Raw genomic sequence first — 21,302 nt, 5'->3', positions numbered from 1 at the left:
GTTCTCACCCACCGCCGAGTCCACCCCTACTCTGCCTTTAAAAACTCTGACTGTAATGTGGTTCGGGGTCCAAGTCCCTACTCTGCTGCGTCAGGTATACTTGGGCCCAAGCTTAAGCTTGCTGAATAAACCCTTGTGTGTTTACATCGGTGTTGGCTCCTTGATGGTATCTCCAATGCGAAAACTCGGTCGTAACAATTCAAGGTTAAGGAGCATCATCCTGACATTTGCTTCTAGGAGTTTTGTTGTTCCCGGTTCTTCTGTCTCAGTCTCTAACCTCTTTGAGTGAATTTTTGTGACTGGTGTAAGATAGGGTCTAATTTCATCGCACGTGCTCATCCGGTTTTCCCTGCTCACTGGTTGGCAAGTCTGTCCTTTCCCCTTGGTGTGTTTGGCTTCCTTGTTGAATATTTTCTTTTCTAAGATTTTATTTATTTATTTGACAGACAGAGATCACAGTAGCCAGAGAGGCAGGCAGAGGGGGGTGGGGGATGCAGGGTCCCCGCTGAGCAGAGAGCCCGATGCGAGGCTCGATCCCAGGACCCTGAGACCATGACCTGAGCTGAAGGCAGAGGCTTAACCCACTGAGCCACCCAGGTGCCCCTTTGTTGAATATTTTCTTGACTGTATAAGCAGGCGTTCTCACTGCTCTGCCTTCTGTCTTGTTCCATTGGTCTGTGTGTCTGTTTTTGTCTGTCTGTGCAGTAATACTGTTTTTATTACTAAGGCTTTGTAGTACATTTTGAAGTCAGGAAGTGTGATTTCTCTGGCTTTGTTATTTTTTTTCCTGAAGAAGGACATTTTAACAACATTAATTCTTCTGACCCATGAACACAGGATATCTTTCCATTTGTTTATCTTTCCATTTCTTTGATTTCTTTCAGCGAAGTCTTGTAGTTCATTGTACAGGATTTTCACATCCTTGGTTACATTTATTCCTAGTATTTTGTTGTTTTTGATGCTACTGTGAATGGGATAGTTTTCTATATTTCTTTTTCCAACGTTTCTTTCATAGTGTATAGGAACGTAAATGATTTCTGTGAGTGGATTCTGTATCCTGCAACTTGATTGAAATCTAACAGCCTTTCAGGTTTGTTCTATACCAAATCCTGTTACCTACAAATAATGACGGGACTTTAATACCAGACTGAGTAAGAGTGGTGTGTGTGGGCACCCGTGTCTTGTTCCTGCTCCTCGAGGAAAAGCTTTCAGTGTTCCAACAGTGCGTGTACTATGCTGTGGGCTCCTAACGTAGGCCTCTAATATATTGAGGTACGTTCCTTCTATACCCGATCTGCTGAGGGTTTTTACGAAATGATGTATTTTGTTAGATGCTTTTTCTGTGTCTGTCAAGATGATCGTGTGATTTTTTCCTTTCATTTTATTAATGTGATGGATCACAGGTATTGATTTGTGTGTGTCTAGTGATCCTCGCTTCCAGGGATAAAGCCCGCTTGCTCACGATGTGCCTTTTTACTTGATCTTGAGTTCAGTTTGCTAATATGTTGTTGAAAGCGTCTGCATCTGGATTCGTCAGAGATACTGGTCTGTAGGTTTCTTTTCTTGTGGTGTCCTTCTCTGGCTTTCATATCAGGGCAATGGCAGCCCCACAAGATGATTTTTAGAAGTAGTCCCTCCTCCTCCATTTTTTGGAAGAGTTTGACTAGAATTGATGTTAATTCTTTGACTGTCTGGTAGACAGTAGAATTTCCAGCGAAGCTGTCTGGCCCTGGAGGAGGTTCTGTGTTGGGAGGTTTTTGATTCGTGATTCAATCTCTTTAATCTCCGGTCTGTTCAGATTTTCTGTTTCTTCCTGATTCAGTCTGGTAGGTTGCTTGTTTCTAGGAATGGGTCTGTTTCTTCTAAGTTATCTGAGTTTTTGGCTTGTAATTATTTAGTCTCACAGTCCGTTTCTCTGCAGTCTCAGTTGTAACATCTCCTTTTTCTTTTCCTTTTCTAAAGATCTTATTTGTTTATTTGAGAGGCAGAGAGAGCACTAATGGGGGAGGAACAGAAGGAGAGGGAGAGAGACAAGCAGACTCTGCACTGAGCAGCAGCCTGATGCGGGACTCGATCCCAGGGCCCTGAGATCCGGACCTGAGCCAAAGGCAGACGCTTCACCAACTAAGCCCGCAGGCGCACCTAATGTCTCCTTTAGCACTCTTAATTTTATTTGAGTCTTTTCATTTTTTTTTCTTAGTCCAGCTAAAGGTTTGTTGATTTTGTTTATCTTTGTCATAGAACAAGTTCTCAGTTTCTTCAGTCCTTTCTATGGTTTTCATTGTTCCTATTTAATTTCTGTCTGCTCTGAGCTTTGTCGTTTCCTTTGTTCTGCTAACTTTGAGCTTAATTTGTTGTTGTTGTTTTCTAGTTCTCTGAGGTGTAAAGATAGGTTGCTTGCTTGACGACTTTCCATTTTCTTTTTTCTTTCTTTTAAAGATTATATCTATTTATTTGGCAGAGAGAGACACAGTGATGGAGGGAACACAAGCAGGGGGAGCTGGAGAAGGGGAAGCAGGCTCCCCGCTGAGCAGAGAGCCCGATATGGGGCTCGATCCCAGGACCCTGGGACCATGACCTGAGCCGAAGGCAGAGGCTCAACCCACTGAGCCACCCAGGCGCCCTGGAGTGATTATTGATATGTACGAACTGAACGCTGCCACCTTACGTCTTGCTTCTGGTTGTTTTGTAGCTCCTTTGTGATTTCCCCCGTTTCTGTCCACCTTTGTGAAGCCCTGGTTTTCTACCGTGCGTCTGGTCTCCCCCTTTCCTTGTTTCGTGACTAGGTTTTACCATGTGGATTACAAACAACATCTGTTAGGTAAAATAGTCCTTTTGATGCTGATAACACCTTATTTTCATTCCCTGTAAAGTTTCCACGCTTTTACTCTTCCCCTTTAGTTTTGATGTTAAAATGTGCCTCTTTTTATGCTGCGGATTCACTGAGAAGTGGGAGTGACTTCGGTTATCTTTCATGCCCTTTTCCTTTAGCCTCTGAACTGTAATTAAGTGTTAACACACCTTCCTCCTCCTCCTCCTCCTTCTTCTTTTAAAGATTTTATTTATTTGACAGAGAGACAGCGAGAGAAAGAGCACAAGCAGGAGGAGTGGGAGGGGGAGAAGCAGGCTCCCCGCTGAGCAGAGAGCTCGATGCGGGGCTCGATCCCAGGACCCCGGGACCGTGACCCGAGCCGAAAGCAGACGCTTAACGACTGATTCACCCAGGTGCCCCTTAACACACCCTTCTAATATAGAGTTTCCAGTTGTAATTGTGTTCACCTTTTGCCTTTGCTAGTGTTTTATGTACTTTCATCTGCGCTTATGTCATTTCAGCTGGAGAACCCTTTGAGCATTTCCTTCAAGGCTGGTCTAGGGGTGGTGAGCTCCCTCGGTTTTGGCGTGTCTGGCCAAGTGTCTGTCGCACCTCTGTATCCGAAGGGGAGCTTCACTTCAGGAAGTACTGGGGGCCGGCAGTTTCTGTCATTTAACTCTGAGTAGGTCCTTCCACTCTCCTGGCCTGCGGCGTTCCTTCTGCGGGATCTACTGATAGCCAAACGGGGGCTCCGTTGTAGCTAACCGTCCTGTGTTCCCCAGTGGCTCTCTTTAGGACTGACTGTACCAGTGTCATCACAATGTCAAATACGATGAATGACCTTCCTTGAAGAAGGTCTTTCTGCTTTGGGGGTGCCCACACCCCAGGAGGGGTGTCCTGCAGTGAGGGGACTCCCAGACTCCCACAGGCACATCTCTTGCAGAAGTCTTGAAGCGGACGGCAGGGGACACGTTCCTTGGTTGGTCTTGTCTGCCTCTTTCCCTTTCCTCCAGCTCCCATCATGGACTCACTCACTCGCCACTTTGGCTTTCCACCTACCCCGAAGGGCAGGCTGTCGCCAGGGGTGCCCTGGGGAGGGACCGACTCGAATTCTTCCTGCTCCTCTGACTCCAAGCCCATTTCTGCCCTGCTTGCGTGTTGGGCCTGGTTTCCCCTGCTGGCTGGGCTTCCGCAAACTCTCTGTCTTCAGTGAGTGTCGCCCAGGTGTGCCTCCCCCAGTCCCGGCAAGTCAGGCTGGGGCAGGCTCGTCCTCTTCCTTGGATCTGCAGCCGCCTTCACGGCCCTGTCCGCCTGCTTTCTGATGCACAGGTGCATAGAAATCTGGGTGCCCTGGTGTGATGATCAGAGGCACTTTTGTTTGATTATGAACGTCGAAGTAGTTGTAAATAAAAGGGGAGAGGAAGAAAGGGAAGACGCTTGCAGCCACCATGCTGATGTCACACCTGACCCTGATCCTGACCCTACACTCATCTTATCCTTGGTCCTGATCATGACCCTCCCCTTGGAAATGACCCGACTCTGACCGTCACCCTGTTCCTGACCTTGCAGTGTACCGTTAACCTGATTCTGAGTCTGGCATTCACCATGGTGCTGACCCAGAATTGACCCTTACCTTCACTCTGACTCTGATGTTGACTTTGACCTGAAACCTGCTCTCACCGGAACCTGAACTGGACCCAACTCTCCCAGTAATCTGATGCTACTGTTCACACTGAGTCATAACCTGACACTCACGTGGACCAGTCCCCTAAAACTGACCCTGACATTAACCCTGAAGCACTGATTATGACCCTGACCCTGCTCACCCTGATGCTTGCTTTCTCACTAACCTTGACCTTCAGGTGACCTTGACCTTGACCCTTAGCGCCCCCCCCCCGACCCTGCAGCTAACCTCAACAGGATTCTGACCCTAATAGCCCTCACCTTCACGCTGGATTCATCCCTGCATTTGGCCCTCACCTTCACTCGTGCGTGGGTCCGTGTAGTGGCTTAAAGTAATTCAGGTGTATTCATCACAGTTTCACAGGCCTTAAGACAAAACTGGGTCTTGCTGAGTTAAAAGCAAAGTTTCAACAGAGCCACATTCCTTTCTAGAAGCTTTGGAGATGCAGGAAGGGACTATGAGCCGTGGAAGGTAGGAGTCGCCCTCCACTAGGTAGGAAAGGCCTGGGAAGGGGTTCTCCCCTGGAGCCTGCAGAAGGGCCACAGCCCTGCCCCCCGCACTGGACCCCCACACTAGACCCCCGGGCTGCACAGCTCGGAGATAGTACATTGCTGTTGTTTAGGCCACTAAGTTTGTAGAAATTTGTTTAAGCTTCAGTAGAAAACTGATACGGTACTCAATCTCTAGGTTAGGCTTAGAGGTTAGCTTGGGTTAACTTATTTGCCTTTTAATTAAAGATGTCAATGCTTAAATAAGACATTTTTCTTACACCATTTTACAGTGAGGAGAGGTCAGCGTGTATCCCTAAAAGTTGGAAGAACCAGAGCTCCCAAAGCAACACCTAAGTGAAAACATCTCGGCATTTGTTTTATCTTTAAAGTTAATAAGAAATGTCCTTGCTCTGTTGCTCTCCGCACAGATGGATTCGCTCCGCCTTTCATTCTGGTCTTGGCTCGAACGCCACCTTCGCAGAGGGGGTTCCTGGTGGGCCTCAATGCGGCGGCCCCTTAGTCTGCACTGTCCTCCTGGCCCGCACTCCTTCCCACTGCTGATCTGTTGATTATATCCTCTGCTGTTTGCAAGCTCCCAGGCGGGACTAGAGCTAAACATTTGCACTAAGGAGATCCTCAATAAATACTTATTAATTGAACCAGTATACTCTATGACATGTATGGCTTTCTTTTTAATGAAAACTGTTGATGTTTTATCAGTGATTTTTTTTTTTAACATTTCAGGATATATTTGGAGAAAGCTATTGCTCCATGACTATACATCTGTCAAGGCTTCATTGTGTCCTATGTCATGCTCCCCCGAGCTGGCCGGAATGTTCAGCCGTGTATGAGCTCAGCTTCAAACCTTAGGGTGAGCTCTGTGAAGCCGCTGGGGGGCATTTGGGGGGCTTATCCTGCTGGACACCGCTGGGACATCTGGGGCCAGATGTGACGTGAGCACCCCCTCTTTCCTAGCTTTTCCGTTTTCTACGCTCTGTCCGCATGTGGGTTTCCCAATAACTGTGTCCTTGCAGACAAACTCTGAGATGGCCCAGGGCTTGGGACTCCACTGACATCACAGAGCCTCGTTACAACCAGTGTCAGAGGTTTCTGTGGCCCTGACATGACCCTTGTTCCCAGAATAGGCCCCATGAAGAGTCCCATGCAAGTCGGGGATTCCAGGAAAGATAAATGGGTGATTGTGGCTCTAGCTGAAGCCACTCTGGGGGATCCTGCTGGAGACCGTCTCCAGGCTCAGTCTGGCTCTTTCGCTGATTTCCAATACGACCCAGGAGAGTCATGTCATTGCAGCCTGAGGCTCATGCTTTCTAAAATGAGGAAATGGTTTTAGAGGAATTGATTTATGCGAGATGATGGAATGAACTCCCAGGAAGTTCTGGGCAGTCTCCAAGGTGGCTTCTATCTCAGGAGTTCCGACTCCCATCGTCCCCGCTCCTACTGAGCTCCCCCTGTGGACACAATGGCTACTCCATGGACATTCCCCAGGGCGACACTGGACAGCAAGTGTCTTCAGGGCGTGCCCCCAGGCCATCCGAAGTGGCTGAGGGGCCATGAGCCATTCTGATGCCAAACCCGGGTTTTGGCTGTGCTGCCTCAGTTGCACAAAACCAGCAGTGTCTGGGTCAGGCCTTCACTGCAACCGCTGGGTCGGCCCAGTGAGGACCTCGCCCTGGACGCTTGCCCCGTGACACTGTGACGGCACTCGGAGTCCACAGTTCAGTCATGCAAAGCAACAAGTGATTCTACATCAGGGTAGATGATGCAAGGTTTAGTTTTAGAGCAACCATGACAAAAAAAAGATTTAAATGACAGAATAGAAGGTAGTTCAATGTACTCTGTATTACGGCCGTGGTGGGAAAAGTGAAGGATGGGGTCAGAGAGGGGAGTGGGAGGTCCAGGAGGCAGGCTGGAGTCGTCCAGGGTAGGGGGTGTCTCGTGGAGGAAGGACCGGGAGGCTCGTCACGGGTTCCGGCAGTGCAGCGCCAGGTGTGCGCCGGGCCTGACCCACGACCCCGGGGGCAGTGGGGCCATTCCAGCTCCAGAGGCTCTCCAGAAATGCAAACTGGCCTGCGCAGAGCCTTCCTGGTCTGCCTTCTCGGTCCCGGGGTGGCTCGCTCTCTGCTTCTGGAGGCTGCCGACCCTCCTTTGCTTCCTCCAAGCTGCACTCTGTTGTGTGGATTCAGTGCTGTGAGCGGACCCTGATTCTTCCTGCAACGAAGTGGAGTAGAAGTCACGCGGTCCTACGTAGACCCGAAGAGAGTCTACAGTCACAGCCTTTCCCCAGGTCCCCGGGCCTTCCTCGGCTCGCCAACTCTGAGATTTTAGAAAACATCTTCTATTCTGAACAGGTTGAAAGAATTCATTTGGTTTTAGAAGCTTCAGCAAAGTCAGACCTTTCATAATCTCTACCATGATCTGTAAACACTGAATGAACAAAATTTGACAGGATGAAGGGAGACTTGGCTTTGCAGTGGGGTTTGGGGCGCGGTTGACTCCCTGTTGCCCCCGTGTGGCCGCTCTCCAGAGAGCACGAGGCCGCGTGTGTTCCGGTGTACCGGCTTCCGGCTTCCGGGGAGAGGACACGAGAGGGCTGGCGCCTGAATTCCTTAGCTCCTAAGAACCATCCTCTAATTGACGAGCAGTTTTCTAAATCGAGTGTCTCCTCACTAGATATCAGGGTTGGGGTCAGGGACGAGTTACATACATTAACTGGGGACAGCTTTGTGTATGTCAGTGTTCATGCCTAAGGTGTTTTTAAAAAATACAGTGGGAGAGGATATAGTCACCAAAGCACTGAGCACCTGCCCTGTCCCCGGAAATAGGTCACCACACGTAATGATGGTGTCATCTTAGCTGAGGACCGGGACCTGGTCCTACAGGTCCTCGGCAGGCAGCATCTTGGCCAGCTGGCCATCTCCCCCCGACACCCACACCCGGCTCAGCCCATCCTCTGCCCTGCTCAAGGGCAGCAAACAGACGGACCGGGTGCAGGAGGGACTCCCTCCGGGCAGGCATGGCTCGCTTCCGACAGGCAGAGAAGTGGGCCAGCTCACGTGCACATGATGTGTGTATGTTCGGTTCCTTGCTGTCTGCCTCCCTTGTCCATCACCCTGGTCCTGAAGCTTTAGCTCCTGGGAGAACTTGGGTTTGCAGATTTCTGTTGACATTTGAAGTGTGGATCTGTGTTGCCTTTGTTCCCTGTGCTTGGGTCGGAGATGAAGGCGGGAAAAGTCATCATACTCTGAAAGCGGAGGATGAAATATCCACTGCGCTCTGCCCCCAGCACCTCAGGCTTGAGAGCCGCGGCCAACTGTGTACGCGATGTTCCACACAGTCAGCTTTAGGGACTCAGGGCGCATGTGATGGGAAGTCATATGGAAAGAACTCTCATTACCAAACTTTTGCCTTGCAGAAGACAGTTTAGGGACACCGCCCCTCGCCCGTGCTGTTATTTCTGGTCTGGCCAATGCCCAGTCACGCTGACACGTGTAGCCACACAAGGGCACAGCTGCCACACCCTCCCGGAGCACTCCCGGTCCCCCTGCCACCCTGGTCTGGCCAACCCTGCACACCCCCAGTCCTCCTGAGTGTCCCCTGTCATGGCACATGTCACACAAGGCTGTCAGTTGTTGTCTGTCAGTCTGTCCTTCCTGCTTGGAGTAGGTCTCTCTCCCAGACACCTGGCTGGATGACGGACCCATGAATGGTGTCGGGATCTTCTGTCCCAGAACAGTAGGCGTCTTTCCAAACCCTGATGGGCAGGGGAATTCTCTGTCCCTCTGAGTGCCCCCAGCCTCAGTGGAACCTAGTGTCCAGGACAAGGGACTTGGGAGTCCTCCCAGATGAAGTTTGTTCTATGAAGGTGGCTTCCTTCCGAGATCATTATGGAACCATGTGGTGTGGCCGGCCATTCCTGTGGGACAGAAAACATGCTACTGTATTGTATTCTCCATGCACACTGTGGCTAGCAAAGAGGAAACACACGCTCACCCTCACACGTCCACACTTACATCTCTGTTTCTGAGCATCACGACCGTGAAATCGACAGTGAAGTCCCGTTGGGCCGCAGACCTGCAGACGTGCCGCTCCAGCTGTCAGTAGAGGAGGGCGGAGATGCAGTGCTGGCTAAAAGGATGGACGTCCTTGCCTCTGGGGCTGAAGCAGTTAGATTTGACCCAGAAGGCGCTACGTTCTACTCAAAGAAGGGACGTGATCCTAGGATCTTTGGGACCAGGGATCAGCACAGACTTTTCTGTAAAGTCGTCTGTGAAGATTTTCTGTTAGGTGTTGCAGTCCGCGTGGGGTCTCTGACAACGACTCCTCTCTTGCATTGTGGCTTGATGGCAGCCAGAGACCGTCCATAACTCATGTTCCCGCCACACTTGATTGAGAGACTATAGGGGGAGTGCCATTTGGCCCATAGGTGGTAGTTTCCTACACCCCAGATCTGCAACACGATGGATGATGGGGTGAGGGCTCTTCCTTTCCAGTGGCAGAGTGGGAAGATTCTGGGATCTATCCTGCCTGACCATGGCCCCTCCTCTTGAAAGTTAAAAAAAAAAAAAGATAGTGTGATTGACCTAAAATTAAGTCCTCAGGATTCTCCCACCTTTCTCTGTAGGCCTCGAGCTTCCCCCAACACGTTTGTCCGAGGTTGAATTCCACGTAGGTACTCTTTGGCTGGGTAGGGCCCCGTTACCAGGTGGGTATATCTTGCGGGTTATATACCACATAGGTGGTCATCTTGTTCAGGCCAAGACCATGAGCACATTGGGGGTTCTCCTGAGGTAGCAGAGGATCTAGCCTGTGTGGGCTTCAGGATGAGTCCGATCCAGCCATCAGCAATGTTATGGAGCACCTGGCTTCCTGGGCCCTCTGTGGCACTGGCCTGGGCCTCGCCTAGGCCGCTTCTGCAGTAGTAATGGAAAAGCCCCTGGCCTGGTGGCCCACCCCATCCCTCAGTTCTGCAGGCTGACACGAGGTTCCTTCCACCTCATTGGCTGGGACCAGGTCACATGCCCATGAACGAGCCAATCCCTGGAGCCAGGGAGTGGAGCCCTGCAGATTGGCAGAGGTTGTTAGGACCCCTGTGGTAATGACTTTTCAAATGGCCGTGGCGGCAAGATCTTCTGGGACGCATCTGTTAATAATACACATAATAATTTCTGATAGTAAATTCGTCCAAGGTGCTGGCTTAGCACAAAGCACCTCAGTCGCAGAACCTCAGTGCTACTGTCCTTCTCTGCAGAGACAATGGCTGGAAATGAACAAGGTGGATGGAAACTCGTCTGGAGTGCACAAGGGGAGGGTGTCTGTGTGTGGGGCGTTGGGGATAATAGCTCTGGCCAAGCTGTATCTCCGATATACCTAGGTTCAAGAAGGTGCGGGGAATCCATGGTGTTTCACCATCCATCTTTTGCAGATGAAGAACATGCCTTTGCATGGAGTTTGGCAAAACTCATTCCAAGTGTTCTCTAGCTGGTGTGGAAGTCGGGGAGAGCAGCGCCCTCCATCTGCTAGGATCGGCGTGAGAGGCTGCGCGCTCTCAAGAAGGTGTCTGGCTTTTGCAGGGCTCACTGTGAGCCTGCGCACAGGACTGATGAGGACGGTTCACGGTTTTGCTCTGAGGGTGGCGTCTTGGAAGAATGCGGCGCCCCATGAGATCCCGGGCAGGGGACAGACCTGGAGTCCACTGTAGAGCCACTTCGTGGGATGGGGGTGATCTGCAGCATCTGCTTCACGAGATGTCTGTCCTTTATTGAGTTTTGGGTGTGCTTTCTGCGACTGTGTCCTAATGGCTGGGTTTTCCAAGGGGTGGGATTTTTTGGCTTCACTGTAAGAGTTGGTCCAAGGGGAGTGGGCAGGTCCCCTTCCGCTACTGAGAAGTGTGTCTCTAGCGGTTGCAGTGTGTATTACAAGCCGAGAGGTCAACGGCGAGGTGGTTACAGTGGTGAGCAGGCTATTGTTAGTGATGACTTTTATGGGTGACTTCCACAGGATGAGAGGTTAGATCTCATGGTCAGGGATCCTCATTAAGTGCCCGTCAAGGGTGCTTGTTCTGAGGTTCATATTTGATATCTTTTTATTACTCCTAATAGCCCTCCTTGTACTCAGTATTCCAACGAGCAGTGCATTACAGCGTTGCCTGCATTTTACCCGTGTGTTGGTGCGGATTTGAGAGAGGGACACGTTGTCAGGGCTTCCACAAATTGTACACTGGCACAGCCAAATAGTAAAATTTTATTTTTGACACAGAGTGGGAAATATCCTGCTGTGATTCCTAGTTTAAAGCAGGGGAGGGGGCCCTCTTTCAGTACTGGTAATGAGGACCGTAGTCCTTCCTAGGGAACATTATCAGATTCTATTGGAAACTCGGTCTTTGCTATTGTGGAAGAATCAGGAGTCGACCAGTTATTCATCTCCTGTTTCATTTTCCATGAACAGGTCCACAATATTTGGATTCATACCGCTACCATAGTGAAATCATCCCAACTTTGGGAGCCGCTCACCCTTCTCTGCCAAGGGTTTGTTTGAGCCAAGACAAAAGTGAATTCTGGGTGACTGGGAGGCCCTGGGATCAGTATGCTATTGGTAGGGAGTTACTGAGACCTTAAACTCTAAAGGAGCTCCTGACACCCAGATGAAATGCATTTCAGATTTCGAAACTTCAGATAGAAATTTTGGGTCCATGATGACAACTGAAGAAAATGTGTCATCCCTAAACCTAACCTTAACCCCTAACTTTAACGCTGAAACCTAACCTGACCTTAAAGCCCAACCTGGAGCCCTCAGTCCCAAACCTAAAATTGAACCCAAAGCCTGGACTCTGAACCTGAGCCCTGGGTCCAAGCCCTGAACCACGAACCCACACCCTAGACCAGAACTCTGAGCCACGAACCTTGATCCCAAATCCCAGCATGAACCCAACCCCAAATTTGGACTTTATCTCCTAAGCCCTGAGTCTTAAACCCTAAATCATAAACCTAAAGCCCTAAACTCTAACTGTTCCCTCGCCCCTCCCTCTAAATCCTCACTCTGACCCTAAGCCCAAAGCCTGATCTAGAACTCTGACCGGAGCCTGACCCTGAACCCAGACCCCAACCCTTCACCACACTGTTGATGCACGCACCACTGATGGATATTTGCAGCTTCTACCTTCGGTTCTTGGGAACACTGTTTGGGTTGGGGGCTGGGGTTAGGCTCTTGCATTGGGTCAGGCCCAGGCTTGAGAGTAAGTTGAGGTCAGAGTGTGGGTCAGGGCCAGGGTCATGTTCGGTGCTCCCGTTTGGGTCAGGGACTGTCGTCATTCCACAGTGTTTCCAGTTCGTTGCTCCTCAGCTATTTTTGGAGACGTCGGGGCGCACTGGGCTCCATATTGCTGCAGTTTCCAGAATGAAACGGCTTCCGCGGACCCGGGAGGGAGCAGGTGCTTCTGCGGAAGGGCGAGCTCCCCAGTCCTGCACTGCGCTCCTCCGCCTGCAGAGGGCGCCGGACCGCAGCTCCCGCCCGAGCCGGCCGCGCAGCCGCAGCTGGGACCCCGCCGGCCTCCCCCGACCCGCTGTGGAGGCTTCTGGAGCACGTGCGGCCGCGCCTATGCTGACGGGACCGCTGTGGGGGACGCGGGGCGGCGTCCACGCTGACGGGACCGCTGTGGGGGACGCGGGGCGGCGTCCACGCTGACGGGACCGCTGTGGGGGACGCGGGGCGGCGTCCACGCTGACGGGACCGCTGTGGGGGACGCGGGGCGGCGTCCACGCTGACGGGACCGCTGTGGGGGACGGTGGGGCCGCGTCCACGCTGACGGGACCGCTGTGGGAGACGCGGGGCGGCGTCCACGCTGACGGGACCGCTGTGGGGGACGGTGGGGCGGCGTCTACGCTGACGGGACCGCTGTGGGAGACGCGGGGCGGCGTCCACGCTGACGGGACCGCTGTGGGGGACGGTGAGGCCGCGTCCACGCTGACGGGACCGCTGTGGGGGTCGGTGGGGCCGCGTCCACGCTGACGGGACCGCTGTGGAGGACGGTGAGGCCGCGTCCACGCTGACGGGACCGCTGTGGGGGACGGTGAGGCCGCGTCCACGCTGACGGGACCGCTGTGGGGGACGCGGGGCGGCGTCCACGCTGACGGGACCGCTGTGGGGGACGGTGAGGCCGCGTCCACGCTGACGGGACCGCTGTGGGGGTCGGTGGGGCCGCGTCCACGCTGACGGGAGCGCTGTGGAGGATGGTGAGGCCGCGTCCACGCTGACGGGACCGCTGTGGGGGACGGTGAGGCCGCGTCCACGCTGACGGGAGAAGGTGAGCAGAAGCCGCCGGACGGGGGCTGCCGAGGGGGCGGGGCTCGCAGGACGCCCGGAGGAAGGGCGCGCCGTGTAGACGTGGGGTTGCGCGGCGCGGCGGCCTCCCGCGGGGCGGAGCGCGGGGCTGCGGGGTCCCCCTGTCCGGGCTCGGAGGCGCCCCGGGTCGCGGCTGTGTCCGTGCGTCGCGGACGCGGCTCCCGCGGCTCCTCAGACGGTCCGGCGCGGCCGCCCCCTCGGGGCTCGCGCTGCCCCCGCCCCGCCCGCCCGGCCCCGCGCGTCCTTCCCGCGTCCACACCCGCCGGGGCCGGCCGGAGTCCGCGGGTCCGGAGCGGCGCGGCCGGCGGGTGTTTCCCGAGCCCGAGCGTCTCCGTCCCGTGTCCGTGTCCGTGTCCGTGGGCGGCGGCGGCGGCGCGAGGACCGGCCTGTCCCCTCCGGGCCGCGGCTCCGCGAGTCTCGCTCTGTCGGACGCGGCGGCCCGGGGTTCTCTGCGCCGGTCGCTCCCGGCCGCGGCCGCTGAGGCGTGAGTGTCCGCCCGTCGCCTCGCGCTGCGGCCCCGGCTCTGGGCGGCTCCGCGGGCGCGTCGGGGGCGGGACGGCGGGTCCGGGGCACGACAGGCCGGGCTCGGGGGACGGGGACGCTCGCCGGCGGCTCTGCGGGACCGGGTCGCCGCCGCACGGACACGCGTCCTCGCCGCACGCAGGGCCCCCGCCGTCGCTTCCGAACCGCGTCCGCCGCGGCCCACGGGCCGCTTCGGGGCGTTTGACCCCCAACAGGGACACGGCCCCGCGGAACCCCCACGGAACCCCAGGTGAGGACCGGCTGCCGGCGCCCGCAGGGGCCCCCAGACCGCAGGCCCAGGTCAGCGGCGCCGCCTGCCGCACCGCCGCGACGTGCTCCGGCTCTCGGCCGCGTTCTCCCTCCGGAGCTGCCCCGGCCCGTTCCGGACTTGGGAACCCGACGGGCTTGCGGGGCGCGGGGGGCGCACGGCTCGGCGCTGTTCCCGCGCGCTCGGCCCCGGCGTCTTCAGTGTCCGTCGGCGCGGGGGCGCGTGTCCGCCCCTGTCCGCGCTTCCGCGGTGGCAAACGGAGCACCGACCCCTTGAGACCCTTCCGGCGCGCGGTGCTCGGCCTCGGCTGCGTCCCGCGGTGGCACCTCGTTCTCCAGGACGTTCCGGTCCCCGCCAGGGAGGCCGCGCTCGGAACACCAGCTGCCGGCTGTCCTGACCCTCGGCCGCAGCCCCGGCCGGCTGCCCGCTGTCCTGTCCCCTCGCCCGCAGCCCCGGCTGGTTGCCCGCTGCCCTGACCCTCGGCCGCAGCCCCGGCCGGCTGCCCGCTGCCCTGACCCTCGCCCGCAGCCCCGGCCGGCTGCCCGCTGTCCTGTCCCCTCGCCCGCAGCCCCGGCCGGCTGCCCGCTGCCCTGACCCTCGGCCGCAGCCCCGGCCGGCTGCCCGCTGTCCTGTCCCCTCGGCCACAGCCCCGGCCGGCTGCCCGCTGTCCTGTCCCCTCGCCCGCAGCCCCGGCCGGCTGCCCGCTGTCCTGTCCCCTCGCCCGCAGCCCCGGCCGGCGTTGGGTCCCGACGCGCCCTCCGAGCGGGGTCCTCCCGCGTCCGTCCTCCCCTGCGGGCTGACCTCGCTCAGCGCGAGGACTTGGGCTCCGCCGCGCTGCGGCCGCGTCAGAACCTGCTTCGCTCTTAGGGTGAGTCGGTGCCGCGGCCAGGAACCGCAGTTTGTCCGTCCGTCGTCCGTCCGTCGTCCGTCCGTGGCCGCTTGGGTGGCTTCCCCCTCCCGCTGCCGTGGGAAATGCTGCTCTGAATAAGGGCGGTTCTCCTTTCTATTTGGGGGCATATAGGCTGCACTGGAATTCTGTGCTTAATGTTTTAAGGAACCACCACAGTTTTTCCCGCAAATGAACCATTTTACCTTATCCCTTCATGGGGCGGAACAAGGTTTATGGATCTACCTCCTTTTGTTTGTCCTTTTCCCCATGGATGGACATTGGCATCGTTTCTGGGTTTTGTCTCTCGGGATCCCCGCGGCTTGAATATTCCTGCGCGTTTTTTGTTTGTTTGAACCCGTGTTTTCAATTTTGGGGGGATACATCTAGGAGTGCAGTTGTTGAACCCTATGGTAGTTCTGCTTTGATCTCTGAGTAAATGACAAACTGTTTTATTCCTAGACTGCACCATTTTTCACAAGGGAGGGTTAAGGGTTTCAGTTTCCCAACATCCTTTTATTACTTTCAGTTTTCTTGATCAGAGTGATTCTGTGTAAAAGGACATCTAACTGGTTTGAATCCTCATTTCCATAAAGACGGATGATGTTTAACATCTATTCATGTGCTTTTCACCATTTCTGTGATTTCTCTGGAGAAGGGTCTATCCAAGTCCTTCGTCCATTTTATTTATTTATTTATTTATTTATTTTAAGATTTTATTTATTTATTTGACAGAGATCACAAGTAGTCACAGAGAGAGAGAGAGAGAGAGAGAGAAGCAGGCTCCCCACTGAGCCCAACAGAGGGCTCCATCCCAGGACCCCAGGATCATGAGCCAAGCCAAAGGCAGAGGTTTAACCCACTGAGCCACCCAGGCGCCCCTTGAGCTAATGTGTATAGGTCGTGTGAGGTAAGGGTCCATTTCCATTCCTCGGTACATGGGTAGCCAATTGTCTAGCACCCTTCATTAAAAAGACCATTCTGTCTCCCCAGTGTAGTGTTGTCCACCCTTGTCAAAATTCAGAGGACCATAGATGAAGGGGTTTATTTCTGGGCTCTCAGTTAAATCCCACTGATCTGTATGCATTCTTGAAAAAAATTGTTTTGTTTATTTAAAAATTTTTGTAAACTTAGTTTCAGGGTGTATACATACCTTTACGACTGTATCATAATGTTTTATTTACTATTGCTTTGTATTAAGATTGAACTTTGGAAGAATGACCTTTCCCCTTTGATTTTCTTTTCCAAGATGGTTTTGGTTATCTTGTGGTCCCTTAAAATTCCATTTAACTGTTACAGTTAGCTTGTGCATTTCTTCCCAAAAGTGAAATTTCTTGGGAGCGTATTGAATTTCCACTTCGCATTGTGTACTGTTGCCGTCTTATCAATAGTACGTCTTTCCATCACCAGGGGGTGTCCTTCCTCAGGCTGATTTAGGTTTCCCTTGCTTGCTTTCAGCAATGTTTTGTAACATTCGGTGTACGAGACGTACGCCTTGATGACATCTGTTCTTAAGTATTTGGTCAGTGTTGATCCCTAAAACGGAATTGTTTTCTTAAAGTTCATTTTGGATGGTTCATTGCTAGTGTATACAAACAAGAGAGATTTCTGTGCATTGATATTTAGTCCTGTAAATTTGCAGGATTAGGGAACTGGCTGTGATCATTTTTGGTTGATTCTTAAGGAAGCTCTGTGGATAAGATGCTGCCGTCTCTGGTCTCTGAATAGACCTAGTTCTACTGTTTCCTCTCACATGTGGATTCCCTATTTCCTGTCTTATTGTTCTGGGCAGAGCTTTCTGTACAATACTGAGCAAGGAGTGGAAGCCGGCATGATGGACTTGTTTGCGATTTCAGAGCAGAGCCTGTCAGTCTTCAAAACTGAGCGTGATGTTTGGTTAGGGTTAGGGTGGGGTTAGGGTTAAGGCTTAGGGTTAGGGTCTCCCTGTCCTCCGCTGTACAGAGCCCATTGTTCTCCGGTAACCAGAGTGATCTTTTTGGAACGTAACTTTTGAGCCTCTCTGTGATCTGCTCCCCAGGTGTCTGTCCTCTCCAGCCTCACCTCTCCCATCATATCCCCCCCACCCCATGGGCCTCCCAGGTGTGTGTCATCCCACATGTGCCTCGGGCCTGACTCTAAGCCTTTACATTCTCTCTGCCCGGAGCACTCTCCTCTCTCCCTGCTTCATGTCTGACTTGTTCCCTCATTGGCTGGACCTGGATTTGCCCCCCGGTGACCTAACTTGTCTCTGTTGGGTGTGGGTAGCCTTGTCCCTTATTTAAATGTAGTGTCCCACTTTCCCTGTGGGAGTGATTTACTAAGATGCCAGGAATGGGGCAGGCACAGGGAAGTAGCCTTCATGCCTGTGTGAAAAAATCAGTCTCAAGGCGCCTGGGTGGCTCAGTCAGTAAGCATCTGCCATCAGCTCAGGCCATGATCCTTGGGTCCTGGTATCGAACCCCACCATGTCGGGTTCCCTGCTCAGCGGGGAGCATGCTTCTCCCTCTCGCACTCCCCCAGCTTGTGTTCCCTCTCTAGCTCTTTCTCTCTCTGTCAAGTAAATAAATAAAACCTTTAAAAAATCAGTCTCGGAGGGGCTCACCACCTTGCTGACAATGGGGGACCTGCTGTCCCCACAGGCAGTCCCCTCAGAGAGACAAGACTTCCAACTTCTGGGGGTTGGGGAGATGTAGACCTGGACCTGAAAGCTTCCACTCTTGGATTCATGGCTGGGCCTAAGCAAGCCCCCTCTTCTTCCAGCGGCCCTCTTTCCCCTTCCCTGCCCATGGGTTGGACCTGGTTTCTGATCTGGGGGAGTTCGAGGGTGGCCCTAGGAGTAGCAGTGGTTGACTGATGGACCTTGTCAGCAAGAGGCCCCGTAGCCTTCACGGGAGGACCCTATGGTGGTGGAGACAGCTCTGTGGGGGTCAGCGACAGCCCACTCCAAGCCAAGTGGGGCAGGAGGCCAGCCGTGCTGATGCTAGCCAGTCTGTAGGGCATAGAAAGGAAGGCTGTGCCGCAAGGTGCTCCTCTCCTGGCAGGGGCTCGGCCAGGGGAGGGCACCTGCAGGGTTTGCCTGGGAACTTGGCACAGGGAGAGTGTTCCTGGCTCCAGCATGCTGACTGTGGGGTTGGTTTCCTGACTCTGAAGCCTCAGGCTACCCTTTGCATGATGGGGTGCCGATGGCCCCCATCTCTGGGAGCAGAAGGTAGGGAGGCCCCATGAGCAGACTTGCTTGGGACAGGCTGGGAGAGCAGCTATTGGTTACAGCAGCACAGGACCTGCCCCTGTGAAGAAGGTGCACACGTCCGTGGGCCCCAGCTCTGGGGTCCTGCCACCAGCCTCTGACAGTGACCCTCCTCCGGGTCCCTCCTCCTTGTCCCTCGTCCCTGTAGGTAGGTGGTCTTCCTGGACCTGTTCCTACAGAGGGTACAGAAGCCCATCATGGTGGGACACTGGGTCACCTACTGGGTCTTCACTGACCAGCGGGCTGCCAGGCCCGCGTGCCCTCCCCCCACCCCGGGAAGGCTGGAGGGTGGTGGTCCTCGAGGTCTCTGGCGCCCCGCACTGCAGGATGTCCGTGCAGCGCATGGCGATGGTCACCTGCCTCTGTGAGCAGCGCTTCCTCCGTGAGATGGACGACCTGGTGTGTGCGGATGTGAACATGACGTTCTGTGACCATGTGGGCATGGAGATCCTGTCCCCCCTCTTTGGCACCCTGCATCCCAGTTTCCACTGGGTGTCCCTTGAAGACTTCAGCTACCAGTGCCGGCCACTGTCCCAGGCCCATATCCCCCGGGACCAGGGCAACATTTACTACACGGGGGCCTTTTTGGGGGGGTTGGTGGTGGAGGTTTACCGACTGACCCTGGCCTGTCACCAGGCGTTGGGGGTCGACCTGGCCAATGGGATTGGGGTTGTGTGGTGTGATGAGAGCCATTTGAACAGGTACCTGCTGGACCACAAGCCCAGCTATCCCCGGAGGACCTGTGGGACCCGCAGCAGCCGGGCTGCCCTCCCTGCACCCCACCCCCCATGAAGAAGCTGTGATTCGGGCCATGCCCAGGAATCAGCAGGACATCTGGGACTCATGAGGGGCTGTCCTGTCCTTCGGAGGGTGCCGTCCTGAGCAGAGCTGTCAGAGCAGGTTCCTACTCCTGTCCCCTCAAGGGAGACTGTGGAGCCCAGCTCTGCGCACACGGACATGTCCAGGGCCCCCAGATGCACCCGCACACAGGAGGCCTGCCTGGGGACACAAGGTCTTCTCTTCGTGGTCACTACGTTCTGATAACTTCTGGGTCATTTGCAGCTGTGAATGGCTCCAGTTTTATGTCAGATGTTTTTCTGTGTCAAGGCTGAGCAAACATCTTTAGAACCATCTAGGGAAAAGGTTTCCTAGACAGACACTGCCTGGGGGGTGGGTGTGGTCCTGCAGCAGCTGGGGAGCCAGGATAGCCTCTGGCCAAATCTTCCCTCCCAGTCCCTGCACCTTGCCAGGGCCATGGGGCTTCAGGGTGCGGGCTGTGCAGAGCCACCTGTCAGATCCCCAGTCCCCTGACCGCCAGAGGCCTTGGCTGTGGCCAGTAGCTCAGCCTCCAGGAGCACGGAGCCCTCTGGGTTATGTATGGTTTCTGCCTTGGTTTAATTTTTTATTTAATTTAATTTTTAAAATTTAAATTCTTTGCCAACATATAGTGTATCAATAGATTTTAATGTGTTCAGTGATTCATTAGTTGCCTATAACACCCAGTGCTCATCACAGCATGTGCCCTCCTTAATACCTGCCACCCAGCTACCCCATCCCCCCACCCCCTCCCTTCTGTCACCCTCAGTTTGGTTCCCAGAGTCCAGAGTCTCTTATGGTTTGTCTCCCTCTCTGATTTCTTCCCATTTAGTTTTCCCTCCCTTCCCCTATGGTCCTCCACACTATTCCTTATGTTCCACATATGAGTGAAACCATATGATAACTGTCTTTCTCTGCTTGACTTATTTCATTCAGTATAATTCCCTCTAGTTCCATCCATGTCTATGCAAATGTGGGTATTCATCCTCTCTGATGGCTGAGTAGTACTCCACTGTATATATGGACCACATCTTCTTTATCCATTCATCTGTTGAAGGACATCTAGGCTCTTTCCACAATTTGGCTATTGTGGCCATTGCTGCTATGAACATTGGGGTGCAGGTGGCCCTTCTTTTCACTACATCTGTATCACTGGGGTAAATATCCAGGCGTGCAGTTGCTGGGGCGTAGGGAAGCTCTATTTTCAATTCATTGAGGAAGCTCCACACTGTTTTCCAGAGTGGCTGCACCGGCTTGCATTCCTGCCAACAGTGTATGAAAGTTCTCTTTTCTCCACAACCTCGCCAACACTTGTTGTTTCCTGTCTTGTTAATTTTAGCCATTCTAACTGGTGTGAGGTGGTATCTCATAGTTTTAACTTGTATTTCCCTCCTGTTGAGGGCTGCTGAGCCCTTTTTTATATGTCTGTGGGCCATTTGGCTATCTTCTTTGGAGAAATGTCTGTTCCTGTCTTCGTCCTATCTCTTGATTGGATTATTTGTTCTGTGGGTGTTGAGTTTGATAAGTTCTCTCTAGATTTTGGATACAAGCCCTTTATCTGATATGTCACTTGAAAATATCTTCTCTCCTTCTTTTTGTTGTCTTTTGGTTTTGTTGACTGTTTCATTTGTTGTGTAAAAGCTTCCTATCTTGATGAAATCCCAACAATTCATTTTTGCTTCTGTTTCCCTTGCCTTGGAGACGTGTCTAGCAAGAAATTGCTGTGGCTGAGGTCAAAGAGGTTGCTGCCTGAGTTCTCCTCAAGGATTTGGATGGATTCCTGTCTCACCTTGAGGTCTTTCATCCATTTGGAGTCTATTTTGGTGTACGGTGTAAGGAAACGGTTCAGTTTCATTCTTCTGCATGTGGCTGTCCTGTGTTCCCAGCACCATTTACTGAGGAGACTGTCTTTTTCCATTGGACATTCTTTCCTGCTTTGTTGAAGATTAGTTGACCATAAAGTTGAGGGTCCATTTCTGGGTTCTCCATTCTGTTCCACTGATCTATGTCTGTTTTTGTACCGATACCATACTGTCTTGATGATCACAGCTTTGTAATACAGCTTACAGTCACCTGCCTTGGTTTTAAATGGCTATTTCTGTGCTGGCGCTTGTGAAATGTGGGTGCTCACTCAGTCTGGATGCACGTCCCACTGGGATTCCTTGGTGCCCACTGGTGGGTCTGCACTTGTGCCCTCATCTGCCTGCACGGCGTCTTA

At 53.7% G+C, this 21,302-nt stretch overlaps 1 protein-coding gene and 1 pseudogene across 2 annotated transcripts in view; both read left to right on the top strand.

Moving 5' to 3' along the window:
- The window catches only part of MRPS24 (mitochondrial ribosomal protein S24), a 43,082-nt gene extending 37,432 nt beyond the window's left edge, over positions 1–5,650 (top strand). The window contains exon 9 of the transcript XR_013967616.1: positions 5,416–5,650. The gene's annotated coding sequence lies outside the window, so the exon portion shown is untranslated. The remainder of the gene's footprint in view (positions 1–5,415) is intronic.
- An 11,202-nt stretch (positions 5,651–16,852) lies between these two features.
- On the top strand, positions 16,853–19,071 carry LOC308352119 (histo-blood group ABO system transferase-like; annotated as a pseudogene). Its single transcript has 2 exons — positions 16,853–16,912; positions 18,421–19,071. The product of its transcript is annotated as a histo-blood group ABO system transferase-like (transcript).
- The last annotated feature ends 2,231 nt before the right edge of the window (positions 19,072–21,302 follow it).

This window comes from Martes martes (assembly GCF_963455335.1).
Source record: "Martes martes genome assembly, chromosome: 11".
NCBI lineage: Eukaryota > Metazoa > Chordata > Mammalia > Carnivora > Mustelidae > Martes > Martes martes.
This window is presented reverse-complemented; position numbering and strand designations above follow the sequence as displayed.